General features: G+C 49.7%; 1 protein-coding gene across 3 annotated transcripts in view; it reads left to right on the top strand.

Annotated features, from left to right (window-relative positions):
* Nucleotides 1-11,739: 11,739 nt before the first annotated feature.
* SLC45A1 (solute carrier family 45 member 1) overlaps nt 11,740-15,953 on the top strand; it is a 29,532-nt gene continuing 25,318 nt past the window's right edge. For all 3 annotated transcript variants that reach the window (XM_045299283.1, XM_045299281.1, XM_045299282.1), the window contains exon 1: nt 11,740-11,811. The gene's annotated coding sequence lies outside the window, so the exon portion shown is untranslated. The remainder of the gene's footprint in view (nt 11,812-15,953) is intronic.

The raw sequence follows: 15,953 nt of genomic DNA, 5'->3' as shown, positions 1-15,953 counted from the left end.
GTGGGTGCAGAGTCACGTGGATCCACTGGCGGTGGGCACATCACAGGGGCTCTGGCAGCAGCCAGGGTCAGCCAGTGGGAAGGTGAAGACAGAGGAGGAGGCACCAACCACCCATGGCCTGATTGACAGGAAATGTCCCTCCCAAAGGGGAGAGCTGCGATCCCGGAGGAAGCCCCCTGCCCCGGGGCTGTCTCTAGTCCACCCTGAGTTCTACCCATCACACTCCACCCCAGCCCTTCAGGACAGTCCAGAGTCCAGCTGTTCATTCCAAAGGCTCGTTACAAGAAAGGCAGATCTTTGGAAATCAGAATTTACTCTCTTGCACCACTATTATGATGACCATGCTGGACCACCTGTCAATCTGGGTGCTAGGACAGCTCCATTTCACCAAACCCATTCTGATTGCTGTGGGTTGCCACGACCTTGGCCCTGACTCCTGGGGACCCCACAGAGCGTCATCCTCGTGACCATGGGCCTTTGACTACTGACCCAGCCTAGTGAGGGCGAGTCAGTGAGTCTGAGTGGCTGCTGTGTGTTCAGTCCTCTGCCCGGTGCTGCAGAAGGAGACCTACACGAGGGGTTGGTCTGGTCCTCGGAGAGTTTGCAATGCCTTAGAAGGAGAGGGCTGGCTTCTTAGGAAAACAAAATCTTCTGGGATCAAAGTCAAGGTCCCAAGGTGCCTGCTGCCCCCACAACTGGCAGAGTTAATGGTGGCGCCAGGAATACTTCGATGTGTAAAGACGTGAGGGCACATCTGTGTGGGTGTGAGCAGGTATGTGTGCACCTGTGCATGTGCACACATGTGGACAGAGAGGGTCAAAACCTGGTAGCATTCCCAAGCAGTGGGAAGTGACACTGATTGGTGGGCTTCAGTAACTCATTTACTCTGCACAGCCGAAGGGAAGTTGCTCCATCAACATGCTCTTTATGCACACCCCTCTGGCTTTCTACCTGCCCCAATCTTCTTCTAAACTGCAAGGCAGAGGAAGCCCCCTCATGGGTCACTGCCATTCTAAGTCAGGAATTGGGGCAGGGGCTGGGGGGCGGGGGGCTCAACCTAGCCAGGGTCGAGGTTAAAGAAACCCCCACAGAAAGGTCCCAGCCTGGGTTTGTCCAAGCTGTCCCCAGGGCTCTGCCCAGCGCTGATGGAATAAATACATGAGTGAACGAATGAGCGAATGAATGAATAACCTCAGAGGAGGGCATTGCACTCCACTGCTCTAGGACCGGTGCAGGATGTGGCCTGTGAGCCATCCAGTCCTGGGGTTAAACACCTGCCCCAACCCCTGACTCATCCATCCTGTGTGGCCTCATCATCCCTAAGCATCTGGGACCAAGAGAAGTGGGGGACCCGCTCCCTCCAACTGTGAGGGTTCCCTGAGGTTAACACACATAGAACCTGGAGACAACCTGGTACGAACATCCTGTTCCTCAGAGCAAGGGCCTGTGGGAGGACAGAAGCACAAAGCCACTCAGCTGCTGCCTTGGGGAGGGCGTGTGCCCACAGTGTCGAAAGCCCGGTTTTGTAAGGGAGGCTCCCTGTGCCAGAGAATGCTTAGAAAGGGCCCCTTCCCTTTGGGGAGAGTACAGGGGCTCTGTGGATGGCTCCTGTGGATGGATAGCTCCTCCCCAGTGCACACCAGGGCACCCACAGAAGGTGAGGCTCTTCCACCACCTGGTGGACAAGCAAGGCTGGCAGCTCAGGTGAGCTGGCCCCGCTGCCACATGCCCTGTGATGGTCTGTTTCTCCACTGCTCTCTCTCCTCTGAGCTGCCACTGCTGTGCACAGTGATTTCCCCCACAACCAGATGTGCCAGGAAACACTTGACTGTTTATCAGCCTGGATAGGCTTGAGAAGAAGGGGAATTCCAGAACACTTCATTGTGAGCATGCAGAACCTGTATATCGATCAAGAGGCAGCTGTGCGAACAGAACCAGGGTATGCTGCATGGTTTACAATCAGCAAAGGGATAAGTCAGAGTTGTATCCTCTTACCATATATATACCGCATATACTTGAGTATAAGCCAACCCAAATATCAGCCGAGACACCTAATTTTACCACAAAAATGGCATTAAAAATGTGCTGAAAAACTCAGCTTATACATGAGTAAGTCTGGGTAGACTAGAGAAACAAATTCATAGATATTCATATTCTCATATATGAGAAAGAGGTTGATATATAAGAGCAATTGAAAATTAAGAAAACATCCCAGCCCAGTCCAGATCAAGTCCATAAGCCTGATATTAGCCCATATGTCTGATACCAGTCTATAAATTCCTCTTCAGACTCTCACAACGCATGCAATAATGCCAAATGCCGGAAGATCACAGGCCAGTGAGTGGAAAGTCTTGTGGATCCAGTGGCATTGTAAGCATCTCAGCGCTGGCAGGGGTCTCCACGTGGCTCCTCCAGCTCCCAGGGCTCTGGTTGCATCAGGGCAGCTTCATGTGGCATCTCCAGCTCCCAGGTCATAGCGCCATGTGTCTTGTCAGTAGAGCATCATCTCAGGGAGTGTGCAGAGTCTCTCCAGCCTTCCAAGGAAGAAATTCAGAAGTTCCCAGAATCCTCGGGAGAGGGCCATGCCCACACAGAGGCCTTATTGGCTCTGACCCGATTGACAGACTAGACTCTACCCTTCACTCTTAATCCTCTCAAGTCCCAAATTGACACCAGATTAAGTAACTACCACACCATACTTATTCAATATGTATCCTTAGCAAATCATCTGAGAAGCTGGACAATGTGAAGAAGAATTCAGCATCGGGATTGGAGGAAGTCTAACAACATTAAATATGCAGATGACACAATTTTGCTTGCTGAAAGTGAGGAATACTTCAAGCACTTGCTGATGAAGATCAAGGATTGCAGCCTTCAGTATGGATTAAAATTCAATGTAAAGAAAACCAAAATCCTCACAACTGGACCAATAGGTACCCTCATGATCAACGGAGACAAGGTTGAAGTCAAGGATTTCCTCTTGCTTGGATTCACAATCAGCGTTCCTGGAAGCAGCCGTCAAAAGATCCAAGGACTTGTTGCATTGGGGAAATTCACTACACGATCCTGCTTTAAAGTGTTGAAAAGCAAAGAGGTTACTTTGAGGACTCAGGTGGGCCTTACCCAAGTCATGGTCTTTTCAAACACCTCGCATACATGTGAAAGTTGGAAATTGAATAAGGAAGACTACAGAAAAATCCATGCATTTGAATGACGGGGCTGGCAAAGACTATTAAAGGACCAGGACTGCCAAAAGAACAGACCAATCTCTCTTGGAAGAAGTACGTGCAGAGTGCGCCTTACAGGCAAGGATGGTGAGACTTTGCTTCGAGCACTTTAGACATGCTGTCTGCAGAGACCAGTCTCTGGAGAAGGGCAGCATGCTGGGTAAAGCAGAGAGGCAGCGAAAACAGGGAAGACCTTCAACAAGTGTCTAGAGCAGGGGTCCTCACACTTTAAACAGGGGTCAGGTCACTGTCCCTCAGACTGGTTGGAGGGCCGGACTATCGTTTACCAAAAAACCATGAACAAATTCATGTGCACACTGCACATATCTTATTTTGAAGTAAAAAATCAAAACGGGCAACAACACCCAGTGGGCCCTATAAATGTCCTCGGTGAGCCGCATGTGGCCCACCGGCTGCAGTTTGAGGACCCCTGCTCTAGAGCAAGGTTTAAATGTAACACATAAAATTAAGATGGAAAGGAGGGAGGAGGAAAAAGAGGCGCTGATACCAAGGGCTCAAGTAGAAAGTAAATGTTTAGAAAATGATGATAGCAACATATGTACAAATATGCTTGATACAATTGATGTGTGGAATGTTCTAAGAGCTGTAAGGGTCCCCCCAAGAAATTATTATTTTAATAATAAGACTTAAATATAAACAAAATGAAAAACATAAAAACACGATTTAAATGTAAGCAAAATATGAAAGGTTAAAAACAAGACTATAACCCAGACAGAGGGCCGACGTGGCAAACAGGACAGACTCAGCTGAAATACATAGATAGAAAACTGCAGTAAGGCTCCACTGTGAGCTCCCCTGAGTGCGTGTGGGGGACGGCTCCTGCTTGCTGCTGGTAAGCGCTCTTTCTTGATTTGTGATGTGTGAAGGTTTTCTATTACGGACTATTTAAAACCTATTTGACAGGTATTGGACGATGTGAAAGTTGGGGGGTAAATAAAGCACCACTAAAAGAGCGTTCTGGTTCGGACCTGTGACCATCCCTATCGAGACGCTCAGAGAAAGATGGTTAACGCAGTGGCTTCACAATGGACTCAAACACAGGCGCCATTGTGTAGACGGCCCAGGACCAGCTGGGGTTCCGCTCGGTTGTGGCCAGGGTGGCTAGGAGTAGAACAAACACCATGGTATCTAACAACAGCTGATCTGATCTCTCGCCCCACACACCACCCACCGGTTTGGAGGCTGGGCGTGGGAACCCATCTCTAGGCTCCATCATGGAGTCCTGGGGAGACACTTCCTTCCCAGAGAACAAACAGGAGACCTTGGCCTCCCTGCTAGCCTCGCCAGCCTCCCGTTCAGGACCGAAACCATACCCCAGTGGGGTCCAATGTGATCATTCCCACCACCCCTTGGGGTCTGGCTTAGTCTCTTGGACAGGACAACTGGGCCTTCAGAGACTTTGTCCCTGGCTTCCTCCACGATGTATCTTGGGGACCTGGCAAGGGGCTCGCTTGATCCCCTGGGGATTTGGGTCCTGGATTTGGTGAGCCCCTGCCCTGGTAGGGGTTCTGCTGTAAAGCTGATAAGGCCAGGCCTGGCCCTGGAGATGGTTTGGGGTCTCTCTGCCACAGCTCCCACCCGCTCTCCATGCTGCCCTTCTCCAGAGACTGGTCTCTGCGGACAGCATGTCTAAAGTGCTGGTCTGACCTTCTCACAGGGAGGCCGGGAGCACCCCTTCACGGATTCCGATGCAGCTCACTCCCGCATCCCCACTGGGAACCCAGGGAGGCTGGCAGCAAAGGAGCCCTACCTGCTGCTCTGCCAACCCCTCTGCCTGTGGCCACTCCCCGCCCCCACCCCAGGAGAGGCTCCCCCAGGGCAGAAGCAGTGCCAGCCCCACTGCAGGGAGACAGGGGATGTGAGCCCAGGACCAGCCTCCCTCCTGGCCCTGCCGCCTGCCCTTAGCACCCAGGGGCGCTGCTCCTGATCTGTCTGCTGCGAGCTGGCTGGTCTCGTAAGCGATGGGTCAGATGGGTCGAGACTGTCTGCCTTCTCTACTCTCAGATAGGCTAGCGTCCCCGCCCCTCGGCTGTCTCCACCTCTTCAAAGGGTTAGGAAAGGTCAAGGACCTGTTCAACAATGCCTAGCCTTCCAGCCCTTTCTCTCGCTGCAAACTTCTCACTGGACTCTCAGAAACGAACGACCAACCCTTGCTTTCCTGGCTCTCCTCCGAGGAACCCTGGTGGCTCGGCGGTCACGAGTTGGTGCGCTAATCACACGGTGGGGAACGCAAGTCCCCAGCCCGCTCCAGGGGAGCAAGAGGGTCTTTCTGCTGTTCAGTCTCAGAAACCAATGGGAGCAGTTCTATGCTGTCCTCTAGGGCAGTTCTATGCTGTCCTCTAGGGCAGGTCTATGCTGTCCTCTAGGGCAGTTCTATGCTGTTCTATAGGGCACTTCTATGCTGTTCTATAGGACAGTTCTATGCTGTCCTCTAGGGCAGTTCTATGCTGTCCTCTAGGGCACTTCTATGCTGTCCTCTAGGGCAGTTCTATGCTGTCCTATAGGGCTCTAGTGATGTCATCAGGGATTTTCGTCTTGCTGGGACTCACCATCACTGCTCACGGAAGCAGCCGTTAAGAGATCCAAAGATGCACTGCACTGGGTGGGTCTGCTGCCAAGACTCCCTTAGCTGGTTGAACAGCATGGAGGTTACTTGGAGAATGGAGGTATTGTCCATCGCCTCCGATGTGTGTGAAAGTTGGACACTGGATAAAGATGATCGAAGGATCGATGCGTTTGAAGGACGGTGCTGGTGAGCCCTACTGAGAATCCCATGGACTGCCGGAAGAGCAAACAGATCTGCCCTATGTTCAGTCAGATGCTCTTTCGAGGCAAGGATGGCAAGACTTGGGCTTACATTCTTTGGACATGTGAGGAGAGACCAGGCCCTGGGGAAGGAAGGACATCGTGCTCGGTAAAGTAGAGGTGAAGGAAAGCCCCCCATGAGAAGGATTAACACAGTGACTGCACAATGGGCTCAAGCATTGAAAACATTGGGAGGATGGCGCAGGTCGCTATGGAATCAATTCGATGGCCCCAAACCACAACAGAGGGTCACTTGGCATCGGCAGCCACTGGCTGGCAGTGAGCCTCACCCTCCCACCCCTCATCTCCCCCAGGACAAAGAACCAGTCACTCCCACGACCCTTGCTTCTTCTGGGGATGGGCTGGGGGCAGGGGAAACCAGAACCATGCTTCCCAGTGGCCACATGGTTGGGCAAGGCCATGTTGCTGAGGCTAAGCCAATGGAATGTGAGTGGGAGTAGCCTCTTGCACACCTGGCCCCACCCACAGGCCTTTTCTGAGCTACTTCCCATCAATCAGCTCAGAGATAGGCTGGAAGATCCCCCAGTCCCTGGATAACTGTGGAGTCCCCACTTTGAACTTGACAGCTGACCAAGTCCCTGAGATGTTGAGGTTTCTCAGTTACAACAATTACTTCATTGCAGGTCATTTTGTGTGTGAATGACACATAGAAACGCCTGTGAGTATTTTTTTCCCTGTCACTTTTATCTTCTGTCAAGTGGACAACAGACAAGTGCCCACGGACAACAGAACGGAGCGATTGTGAATTTCAGGTGTAGATCACCAGGCCTTTCTTCCTCGTCTTCCTTAGCCTAGAAAGTCCACTGAAACCCTGCCGCCATCACAGCAATATTTTATTTTTTCAGCTATTTGAAATGAACTTGAATGTCACTAAAGACTCCAGGTCCACGGCAGTCTTACTTCCCCCCTTTTTTTAGTCACTCGGACCAGTGCTTAGGTCTGAGGGGTAAGAAATCTGGAGGACTATTTTTCCACTCCGTGAGTCTTCATGCTTGCTTTTTTTCTTTTTAAAGAAGCACGCTGTAGAGAGAAAAGAAGAAGAGGAAGTAACAGCAGCACACTGTGTGAGGTTACACCCATCTCAACAAATGAAATCAGCAACGGTATCCCTTCAAACCCCCCATAAATGTGGTTCTCTTTCGCTCCACCCCATTCTTCCTCCTGCCCTTCTTCACTACCCCATCTCCTTCGTCTTCCTGCCCCTGCCCCTGCCCCTGGCTTCCTCATCCTTGCCAAAGTCTTCTCTTTTGCATGAAAACCATGTTTCTTTTTCTTCGTTTTTTTTCTCCCTATAATAATGTTGCTATTAAATATTTATCTTTGTAAGATTGGCTAAGTTTGCTAAATATAATGTTCTCTAGTTTGGTCCACCTCTTGAGGTGTTTAAGAGAATTGTCATTGTTTTTTTAATTGGTGCATAATATTCCATGGTATGAATATACCAGAGTTTATTGATACAATCCTCTATAATCAGAGCTTTAGGTTGTTTCCATGTTTTTTGATATTTTGGAAATTACTGTTGTGTTCTTTATTTCTTAAGGATGCATACTCAGTAGAGAGATTGCTGAATCATAAGGGACTAGTATTGGCATCTGTCTAAGGAAGTGCCACAGCGGTTTCCATAGTGCTGTACCATGTACCATCTCCCCGTGAGGTAAAAGCGTTCCCATCTCTCTGCATCCTCTCCACATTTCTTATTTCTGCTTTATTGGGTTTTGCTAGAAGTTTTGGTGTGAAGTGGAATCTCATTGTTGTTTTCATTTGTCATTCTCTTTTTGCTAATAAATGCAAACATTTCTTCATAGGGTTGTTGGCTGCCTGGATGTCGTCTTTGGTAAATTGTCCTTTCATGTCTTATGCCCTTCTTTTGACTAGGGTTATTTATATTTTTCTTGTTAAGATGTTGTAGTTTTCTATCGATTTTGGAGGTTAACCCTTTATCTAATGTATTGTTAGTAAATATTTTTTCCCCAATCTCTGGGTTCTCTTTTAACTCTTTTGATGAAGTCTTCTGATGTGCAGAAATGTCATACTTTTTTTAGGCAGATATTGGCCCTTTACTTTGTCTTCTACAGTGTGGACATCTTTCATTATGTCCAGTTTATGCCTGTATTAGGATCCTTAAGTTTGTCTCTGTGTTTTCACTGATGGTCTCTATGGTTGTGTGGTCAATACGTAGCTTTTTGACCCATGTTGAGTTTGGTTTTGTACATGGTGGGTGGTGGATGGGTCCTGCTTCTTTCTTTTCTTTTTTTTTTTATTATTATTATTTTTTTCTGCTTCTTTCTTTTGCAGGTGACTATCCCGTTTTCAAGCACCATGTTTGGAAAGGCTAGCTCTTCCCCACTTACTGTGTTTTAGTCCGTATTTCAAGATTAGGTGTCTATAGGTACTTGGTTGTATTTCTGGGTTCTCAATTCTAATCCATTGGTCCCCATATCTATCGCTGCACCAAGAGCAGGCCATATAATAAGTTTTGAAGTCTTAGAATAAAAGGCCTCCTACTTTGTTTTTATTTTTTAATAGTGTTTTGTTCATCCTGGGTTTCTTTCCTTTCCATATACAGCTGGTGATTAGCGTTTCCATTTCTTTGAAGAATCGTGGTGGGGATTGAATTGGAATTGCATTGAATTTGTAAAGTATTTTTGGTAATATTGACATTATCACAATGTTTAGTCTGCCTATCCAAAACCACTGTAGCTTGTTCCATTTGTATAAATTTCTTTGTTTTCTTGTAGAAATAGTTTGTGGTTCTCCTGCTATAAGTCTCTTGTTTCTCTGATAAGATGTATTCCTAAATGTTTTATCTTTTGTGTAGTTATTGTAGATGGCATTGTTTTTAAAATATCTTTGTTGGGGGATCATCCACTGTAGTACACAAGGAGCCTACTGATTTCTGCATGTTGATCTTATAGCCTGCTATACTGCCAAATTTTCCAACTAGTTCCTGTAATTTTTTTGAGTCTTTGCTGTTTTCTTTTTTTTTTAAAACATTTTATTAGGGGCTCATACAACTGTTATCGCAATCCATACACACATCAATTGTGTAAAGCGCATTTGTACATCATTCTCAAAACATTTTCTCTCCACTTAAACCCCCGACATTAGGTCCTTGCTGTTTTCTATATAGAGAATTATATCATCTGTGGATAAAGAGATAAAGAGAGTTCTATTTCTTCCGTGCCTAAGTGGATACCTTTAGTCTTTTGATGTCTTACAGCTAAAACTCCCAGGACTATATTAAATAAAAGTGGTGATAAAGGGCCACCCTGCCGAGTTCCCATCAGCAAAAGTCTTCAGCAGAGAAGATGAAAGTCTACCATTAAACTACTCCTGCCTTCCCCTAGGCTACAGAGGCCATTCACATTCTCCTGCCTCTGGACGGGAGGTCCTCTCAGCTGCACCTCTCCTTGATCCCATTGTCCACAGTCGGGGCTTCTATTAGCTCCTATGTGCAGGCCATTCTCAACAAGCCCTCTCCAGAGCCTCGCCTCTAACAGCCTGGCCCACATCCTGTGCGGCTGCCTCAAAGGCCTCTCAACATTAGCATGTTCGAACTAAACCTGGATGGTCACCCCACCTTTCTCTAAAAAACCCCAGCTTTTCTCTCAAAAAGCTGGAAGTTCCCCAACATTCCTCCCCCACCTCCCACGCTCACGCCACCACCAACCAACCCTCTCTGCCCTCCACCTCCACCATCATCCTCTCTCACCTGAGCCCTGCCCCCACCTGGCACACCCACAATTCCTCTTGCTCCTCTCCAATCCACTGTCCACCCTGAGCCTTGTGGTCTCTTCAACATCTGGATATGATGTAAGGAACCCCCTTCTAGGCTCCTCGTTGTCTTAGAAAAGGACAGCAGCTCACGGCAGTGGGCCGGGTCCACCCGGGCCCACCCTGCTCTGAGGCCCATCCCTCCTCTTTCGCCAAGGCTCTGCTGGGCCTGGAACAGGCTGCCCTTCCCCCGCAGTCCCCTGTTCTCCACTCAAACACCATTTGTCAAATCACCTCCAAGAACCGTGACTCTCTCCTAGCAGGTCACACTCACAGCCATCGAATCCATGATGACTCGTGATGGCCTATAGGGCAGAGGAGAGGTGTCCCTGAGGGTGTCCCAGGTTTCAGATCTTTCTGGAAGTGGACTGCCACATTTTTCTCCCACCGAGAAGCCGGTGCGTTCAAACGCCAGCCTTTCCGAGAGCAGCCCAACACTTCACGCACGGTTCCACCAGGGTGGTTCCTATCTCTCAACAGTCACCTGATCGAGTTGACTTGTTGAATGTGTGCCTCTCCTAAAAGGTGACTTCATGTGGTTAAAGACTGCTCTTTTCTTCGCGGCTGGGCTCCCCGTACCTCACTGGCCCCTGAAGGACTTATTGCACGAGTGCATGGAGCCCTGGTGGTTTACTGATTTTCCGTTGGGCTGGGATCTGCCAGGTCTGCGGTTCGAAATGACCAGCCACTGGGAGAAAGACAGGGCTTTCTACTTCCATGAAGTTCCAGTCTCCGAAACTCACTGGGGCAGTTCTACCCTGCCCTGTAGGGTCCCTATGAGTTAGCATTGACTCAGTGGCAGTGAGTTTGGGTTTCTGAGTTTGAAGTGGAGCAGAGCAAAATTCCATGGCAGGGCTCACTTGACCACTGGGTTCAGCAGGCCCAGGCCAAGGCCATGCAAGACTTTGGGGTCCCTATAAAACTGTGCTACCCTCTTTTAAATTCTGAAAGAAGGTCAAAACCTTCTGGGTTAAAGAAAATGCTTTCATGTTTAATCCTTACACATTCACAGAAACCCCTGGGGACAGTAGACATGGATTTCTCAGTACACAAGGTAAGCACTGGTTACTAGTGCTTGGTCACTACTCCGTACGGAACAGTCTCGTGTGCTTTACATGTCAGGGATTTGAAGAGTGTAGGCTTGGATTCTGTAGGAAGGTGCTGTGGGGTTGGGAGAGGCCGCCAGATCTCAGAGCCAGCTCTCGGAGACAGTGGAAACGGTTGAAATTGTTCCCTACAGATTTGCGAGTAAGCACAAGTCAGCCGGTGTTTGCCTTGCTTGTCCAGTCATGTGACAGCGGATGGCCCAATAGCCCAGGGCTCAGCTGTTAACTGACCCTCTTCTTCCGGCCAAGCTCTAAGTCTTCTTCAGGAACTGGCCCCTCCTGACAGTCTGGCCAGCCGTCTTGCTGTACTTCTCCCTAGGCTGCTGTTTGTGCGTCTGGCCGCCCTGGTAATCCCTAAGGCGCAGTCTGTCTGTCCCACGAGGGTGTTTCCAGGCGCAATCCACTTCATTGCACCGAACAAGCACAATTTCCTTTAGATGGAAAAGGTGGTAGCAATCGCATTTTTAGTTATGAATATACTGACGTCTTTTATGGAGGAAGGCTTCTCCCCACCCCGGGCAAAAAATGTCCAGGGTCCTGGAAAGTGCGGCCGTGCGTCTGTCTGAGTTTTTCTGATCGAGCCAGCCTACTCTCCCGGGTCCGTAGAGGAGAGGCTGGGGAGGCTGGGAGACCCGCCGCGCCCCACTCGGCAGCCGCCCGGCGGTGCAGCTTTAAGGATGCTCTGCGGGTACCGGCCCGCGGGCGGCGGGGATGCAGGCGTGACGTCACGGCCCCGCCCCGCGGGGTGATGCTGCAGCGGCGGCGGTGGGCCTGGGGTGGCGGGGCCGGGGCCGAGGTGCGCACGCGGCAGGCAGGGACCCAGCCTGGCCAGGGATGCCTCCTGTCTGGATCTACAGGTACCAACCACCCTTACCTCCCGGGCCTCGCTCGGCTGCCCGTGCTCGGCCGCCGCGAGCGCCGCGGCTTAGGCCCCGGGGGATCAGAGCGCCCCGATCGGGCTGGACTTGACACGGAGACCTTTGTTCTCGTCTGATGTCGACTTACCGTAATTGAGCTGATAGTGAACCCCCTTCTCCAACCCTGAGTGCAAGACCCCCAGGCTCTGCCGAGGGCAGCCGCTCGGAACCCCCGAATCTGCCCCAGGCTTCCGCCGGCGCTCCCGGGTCACCTGGGCAGGTGTCATCGCTTCCGTTTCACCCCCTCGCGAGGCAGAACCCTCTGGACCGCCCGGGCCTGTGGCGCCCCTCCCAGCACCCAGCGGGGAGCGTAGGCAGCGCATCGAGGGTGCCTGCTCTCGGGGTGGGGTGGGGGGATGTCAGCGGGCTCTGCGCTCACGGGAAAGGACTTCTCAGGTGGCCATGGGCCTTTCCGCTCTCGTAGGAAGCCCAGGCGGCGCTGAGGACAAATGGGCCATCAGGGAGGACCCAAATGGCCAGAGACCGACAGCGAGAAACGGGCCCATTCAGAAGGGAAGGTGACCCTAGGCGACTCCACGTGGGAAGTGGCATTTTCATTTAGAAAAGTAGAGAAGGAACGGAAAGGAGGGTTCTGCCCGAGCGTATCCGTCACCATGTTCAGCGTGCTGATGAGCTGGACGCTCTCGCTTTTCAGTCCCCAGTGGCCACCTAAATTGTTGTCCATACGGCCTTTTGGGGGCTATCACCTGGCACCTTCCGCATTCTGGAAGCACAGTGTGCATGGTGGTGACTTTAGGGAGGGGGGGCCGGGTGTACGTGGCCACTTTCTCCGAGTAAATGGCCCTATCGTGTGATGAAGACGATCTAATGACTCTGCCATTGTTATTAAAATTCGACTTCATCATTTTACAGCTCACTTCCACTCCTTTTTTATTGTAAAACGATATTTTATTGTGGTAAAAATGTATCTAACAAACCGCTTGTCGATTCCACGTTTTATGTACAATTCAGGGGGTCCGTTGACTGGTGCCATCCTGGCCGCCCTCTTTCCCCAGTATATCCCCCACCATGGGCAGAAAGACCCCAGTGCTCCCTAAGCAAGGACTCCCCCTGACTCCTCCCTCCCACCTCTAACAGGTGTTGGCCTCTCTCCCTGTCTGCTTGTGGAATCCGGGTGGGATCAGACGCCGCTTGACCTTTGGGGACTGAGGTCTTTCACTCAGCATCAGGCTGCTTTCTCTTGACGACTGAGTAATATTCCACGACGCCCCCGCACAGTCCACTCACTGCTAGTGGACGTCTAGGTCGTTCCCACCCTTTGGCTGTGGGGAAAAGTGGGACCATGAACAGTGATCTGTTTGCATTCCACTCGCAGCTCTTTGGGGTATGCACCCATGATTGGGGTCACTGGGTCATACGCTGTCGAACGTGCTGAGGAAACCCACACTGTCTACGGCGCCTGTGCCAATCTGCATGCCCACCGGCAGGGACTGAGACGTCTCATGTCTCCGCATCGCCGCCACCACCTGTGGTTTTCCTTCCGTTCCCTGGATTAATCTAGTGGTGCGAGGCGGTAGTCGTGGTGGTTTTGATGTTGAGCTTGTTGGTTACCTGTATGTATTCTTTGCTGACACAGCTGGGCTGTTTGCTGTTTAACCAGGTGGTCTGTCTTTTGGCAGAGTTGTAGGAATGTTCTATCTCTTCTGGATATTAAACCCTTACCCGTGGTTCCCAAGCTACAAATTATCTCTTCAGAAATGAACTTTTGAAAATGTTTTTCAGAATAAAGCTTCATGGATAACTTTTTTTTTTGAAAGAGAAGGGGTTAATGAAGATTTATTTTTCTCAAGCTTAGGTTTAATTCTGGAGTCGATGCTAAAGCGGGGCTCCAGTTGGGGATGGGAGGGTCTCACTTTTGCTGAAGCAAGCTGCAGCGGATGCTTGAAAGCTGACAGGGGGGCAAAGATGGTCATATCACAGGAAGGGAGACGAGCCCACCACGTAGCTCACTTTCAATAGAATGAGTCCACCTTTGCAAAAACAGACTTCCTTCGCATGCCGTTTAAAGCCTTCAAAATATGGCCAATTGCAAACTCCAAACTAGTTCTTCGTCCCAAGATTACAGGTCAGGTTGTTGATGCCCGTGAATTTCATCCAGGCTGAGTGAGGTAAAATCTGAGAAGAGGAAGCGAGGTGCTGTTGTCTAAGGGCACAGGTGGGGAGGGAGCTGTCACTGGAGAGGAGTGTGAGGCTGCGGGCTGCAGGTACAGCTGGATCCAGCTCTCCACACACTTCCTGCAAAAGGTCTCACACGCAGTGTTCCGAGAGGCAAGCTTGGGGTTTGAATCAAGGAACCTCCAGGGCTTGCTAACAGCTACGTGGGTTTCTGGACCCAAGACCTGCCAATCACCAGCTTTAAAATTTTTATTTGTTTTTTAGTATTTACTATGCAGGCATCCTCAAACTGTGGCCCGCGGGCCACATTCGGCCGGCCGAGGACATTTATCCAGCCCACCAGGTGTTTTTGCCCCAGTTGTTTTTTTACTTCAAAATAAGGTATGTGCAGTGTGCATAGGAATTTGTTCATAGTTTTTTTTTTTTAAACTATAGTGCGGTCCTCCAACAGGTCTGAGGGACAGTGAACTGGCTCCCTGTTTAAAAAGTTTGAGGACCCCTGATGTATAGGGTCTGAGTGAGACCCAGTAAACAACATAAGCAAGAAGCTTAACTTTAATTTTTTAATTTATTCTTCCTAAGGGAATCATGTGTTTAATGAAATACGACCTGTCTTACCTAATGGGTGTAGTGGGTCTGCATTGGGCTGCTGACTGCAGGTCAGCAATTTGAACCCACGGGCCTGTCCTCAGGAAAAGGATGAGGCTTTCTGCTCCCGTAACAACGTGCAGCCTCAGAACCCACAGGCAGTTCTGCTCTGCCCTGTAGGGCTGCCATAAGTTGGAATTGACTCGATGGCAGTGAGGCTTTTCTGGGGCCGTAACAACGTGCAGCCTCAGAACCCACAGGCAGTTCTGCTCTGCCCTATAGGGCTGCCATAAGTTGGAATTGACTCGATGGCAGTGAGGCTTTTCTGGGGTTTTTTTTAGGGGGTGTAGTGGAGGGGGGCAGTTTTACCTAGTTCTTAGGTACATGTGTCCTTATTTTAGAGGAGAATGTGGTATTTTTCTAAGGTCACAAAATAACCATTTATGAAAGTGAGAGACATGGAGTCTCTAGTTATGTCACTCCCTGTCACCTCAGTGTAAAATATCTCTCTCTCTCTCTCTCTCTCTGGGCTAATCCCTCCCTGATAGCATCATTTCTCACCACAGCTCCCTTTACATGGTGATTTCTACTACTTAGCACCCCATTGTGCCGCTTCTTCACCTAACACAGGGCAAGAATGATGCCTTTCTCTTATTGCTGGGGTCCCCATTACTTAGCCTGATGGCATGATGGCTGGGTAGGTAGATATTAGGGAGAGGGGATGGATGGATGGATGGATGGATGGATGGATGGATGGATATACGGATATTTGAAAGAGTAGATGTGTAGATGGAAAACTGAGTGGGTGAGTAGATATGAATGAGCAAATGGAAGGAAAGGAGAAGAGCAGAGGGAGTTGATGGGAGGCTGGGAGGATTGGTGGTAGGTGGCTGTGTGGAATGGTGAATAGGTCAATGGATGGTAGATGAGAGAATCTATTGAAGCTGGGGTTTTGTTGTTGCGTATCATTGAATTGTCTTCAACACACCGTGATGCCAAGGACAACAGAAGGAAACACTGCATAGTCCTGTGCCAAACTCACAATTGTTGTTATGTTTGGGCCCATTGTTGTAGCCATTTCAACCTGTTTCCATTGAGAGTCTTTCTCTTGTTCTCTGACCCTCTACTTCCCAATCAGGGTGTACTTTTCCAGGGACAAGTTTCTCCTGATACCGTGTCACAAGTACATAAGACCACGTTTCTCCATCCTTGCTTCTAAGGAACATTCTGATTGTATTTCCTCTAAGATAGATATTGTGTTAGTCTGGATACTTTAGAGAAACAAATCCACAGAAACTCATGTATAAGAGTTTTATATAAAGGGTAAGTGCACATCAAGAAAACATTCCAACCCAGTG

The sequence above is a fragment of the Echinops telfairi genome, unplaced genomic scaffold, assembly GCF_000313985.2.
Source record: "Echinops telfairi isolate 266 unplaced genomic scaffold, ASM31398v2 ScPeMD7_7457;HRSCAF=8495, whole genome shotgun sequence".
Classification (NCBI taxonomy): domain Eukaryota; kingdom Metazoa; phylum Chordata; class Mammalia; order Afrosoricida; family Tenrecidae; genus Echinops; species Echinops telfairi.
The sequence above is the reverse complement of the archived record's forward strand: the minus strand, read 5'-3'. Positions and strand labels throughout refer to the sequence as shown.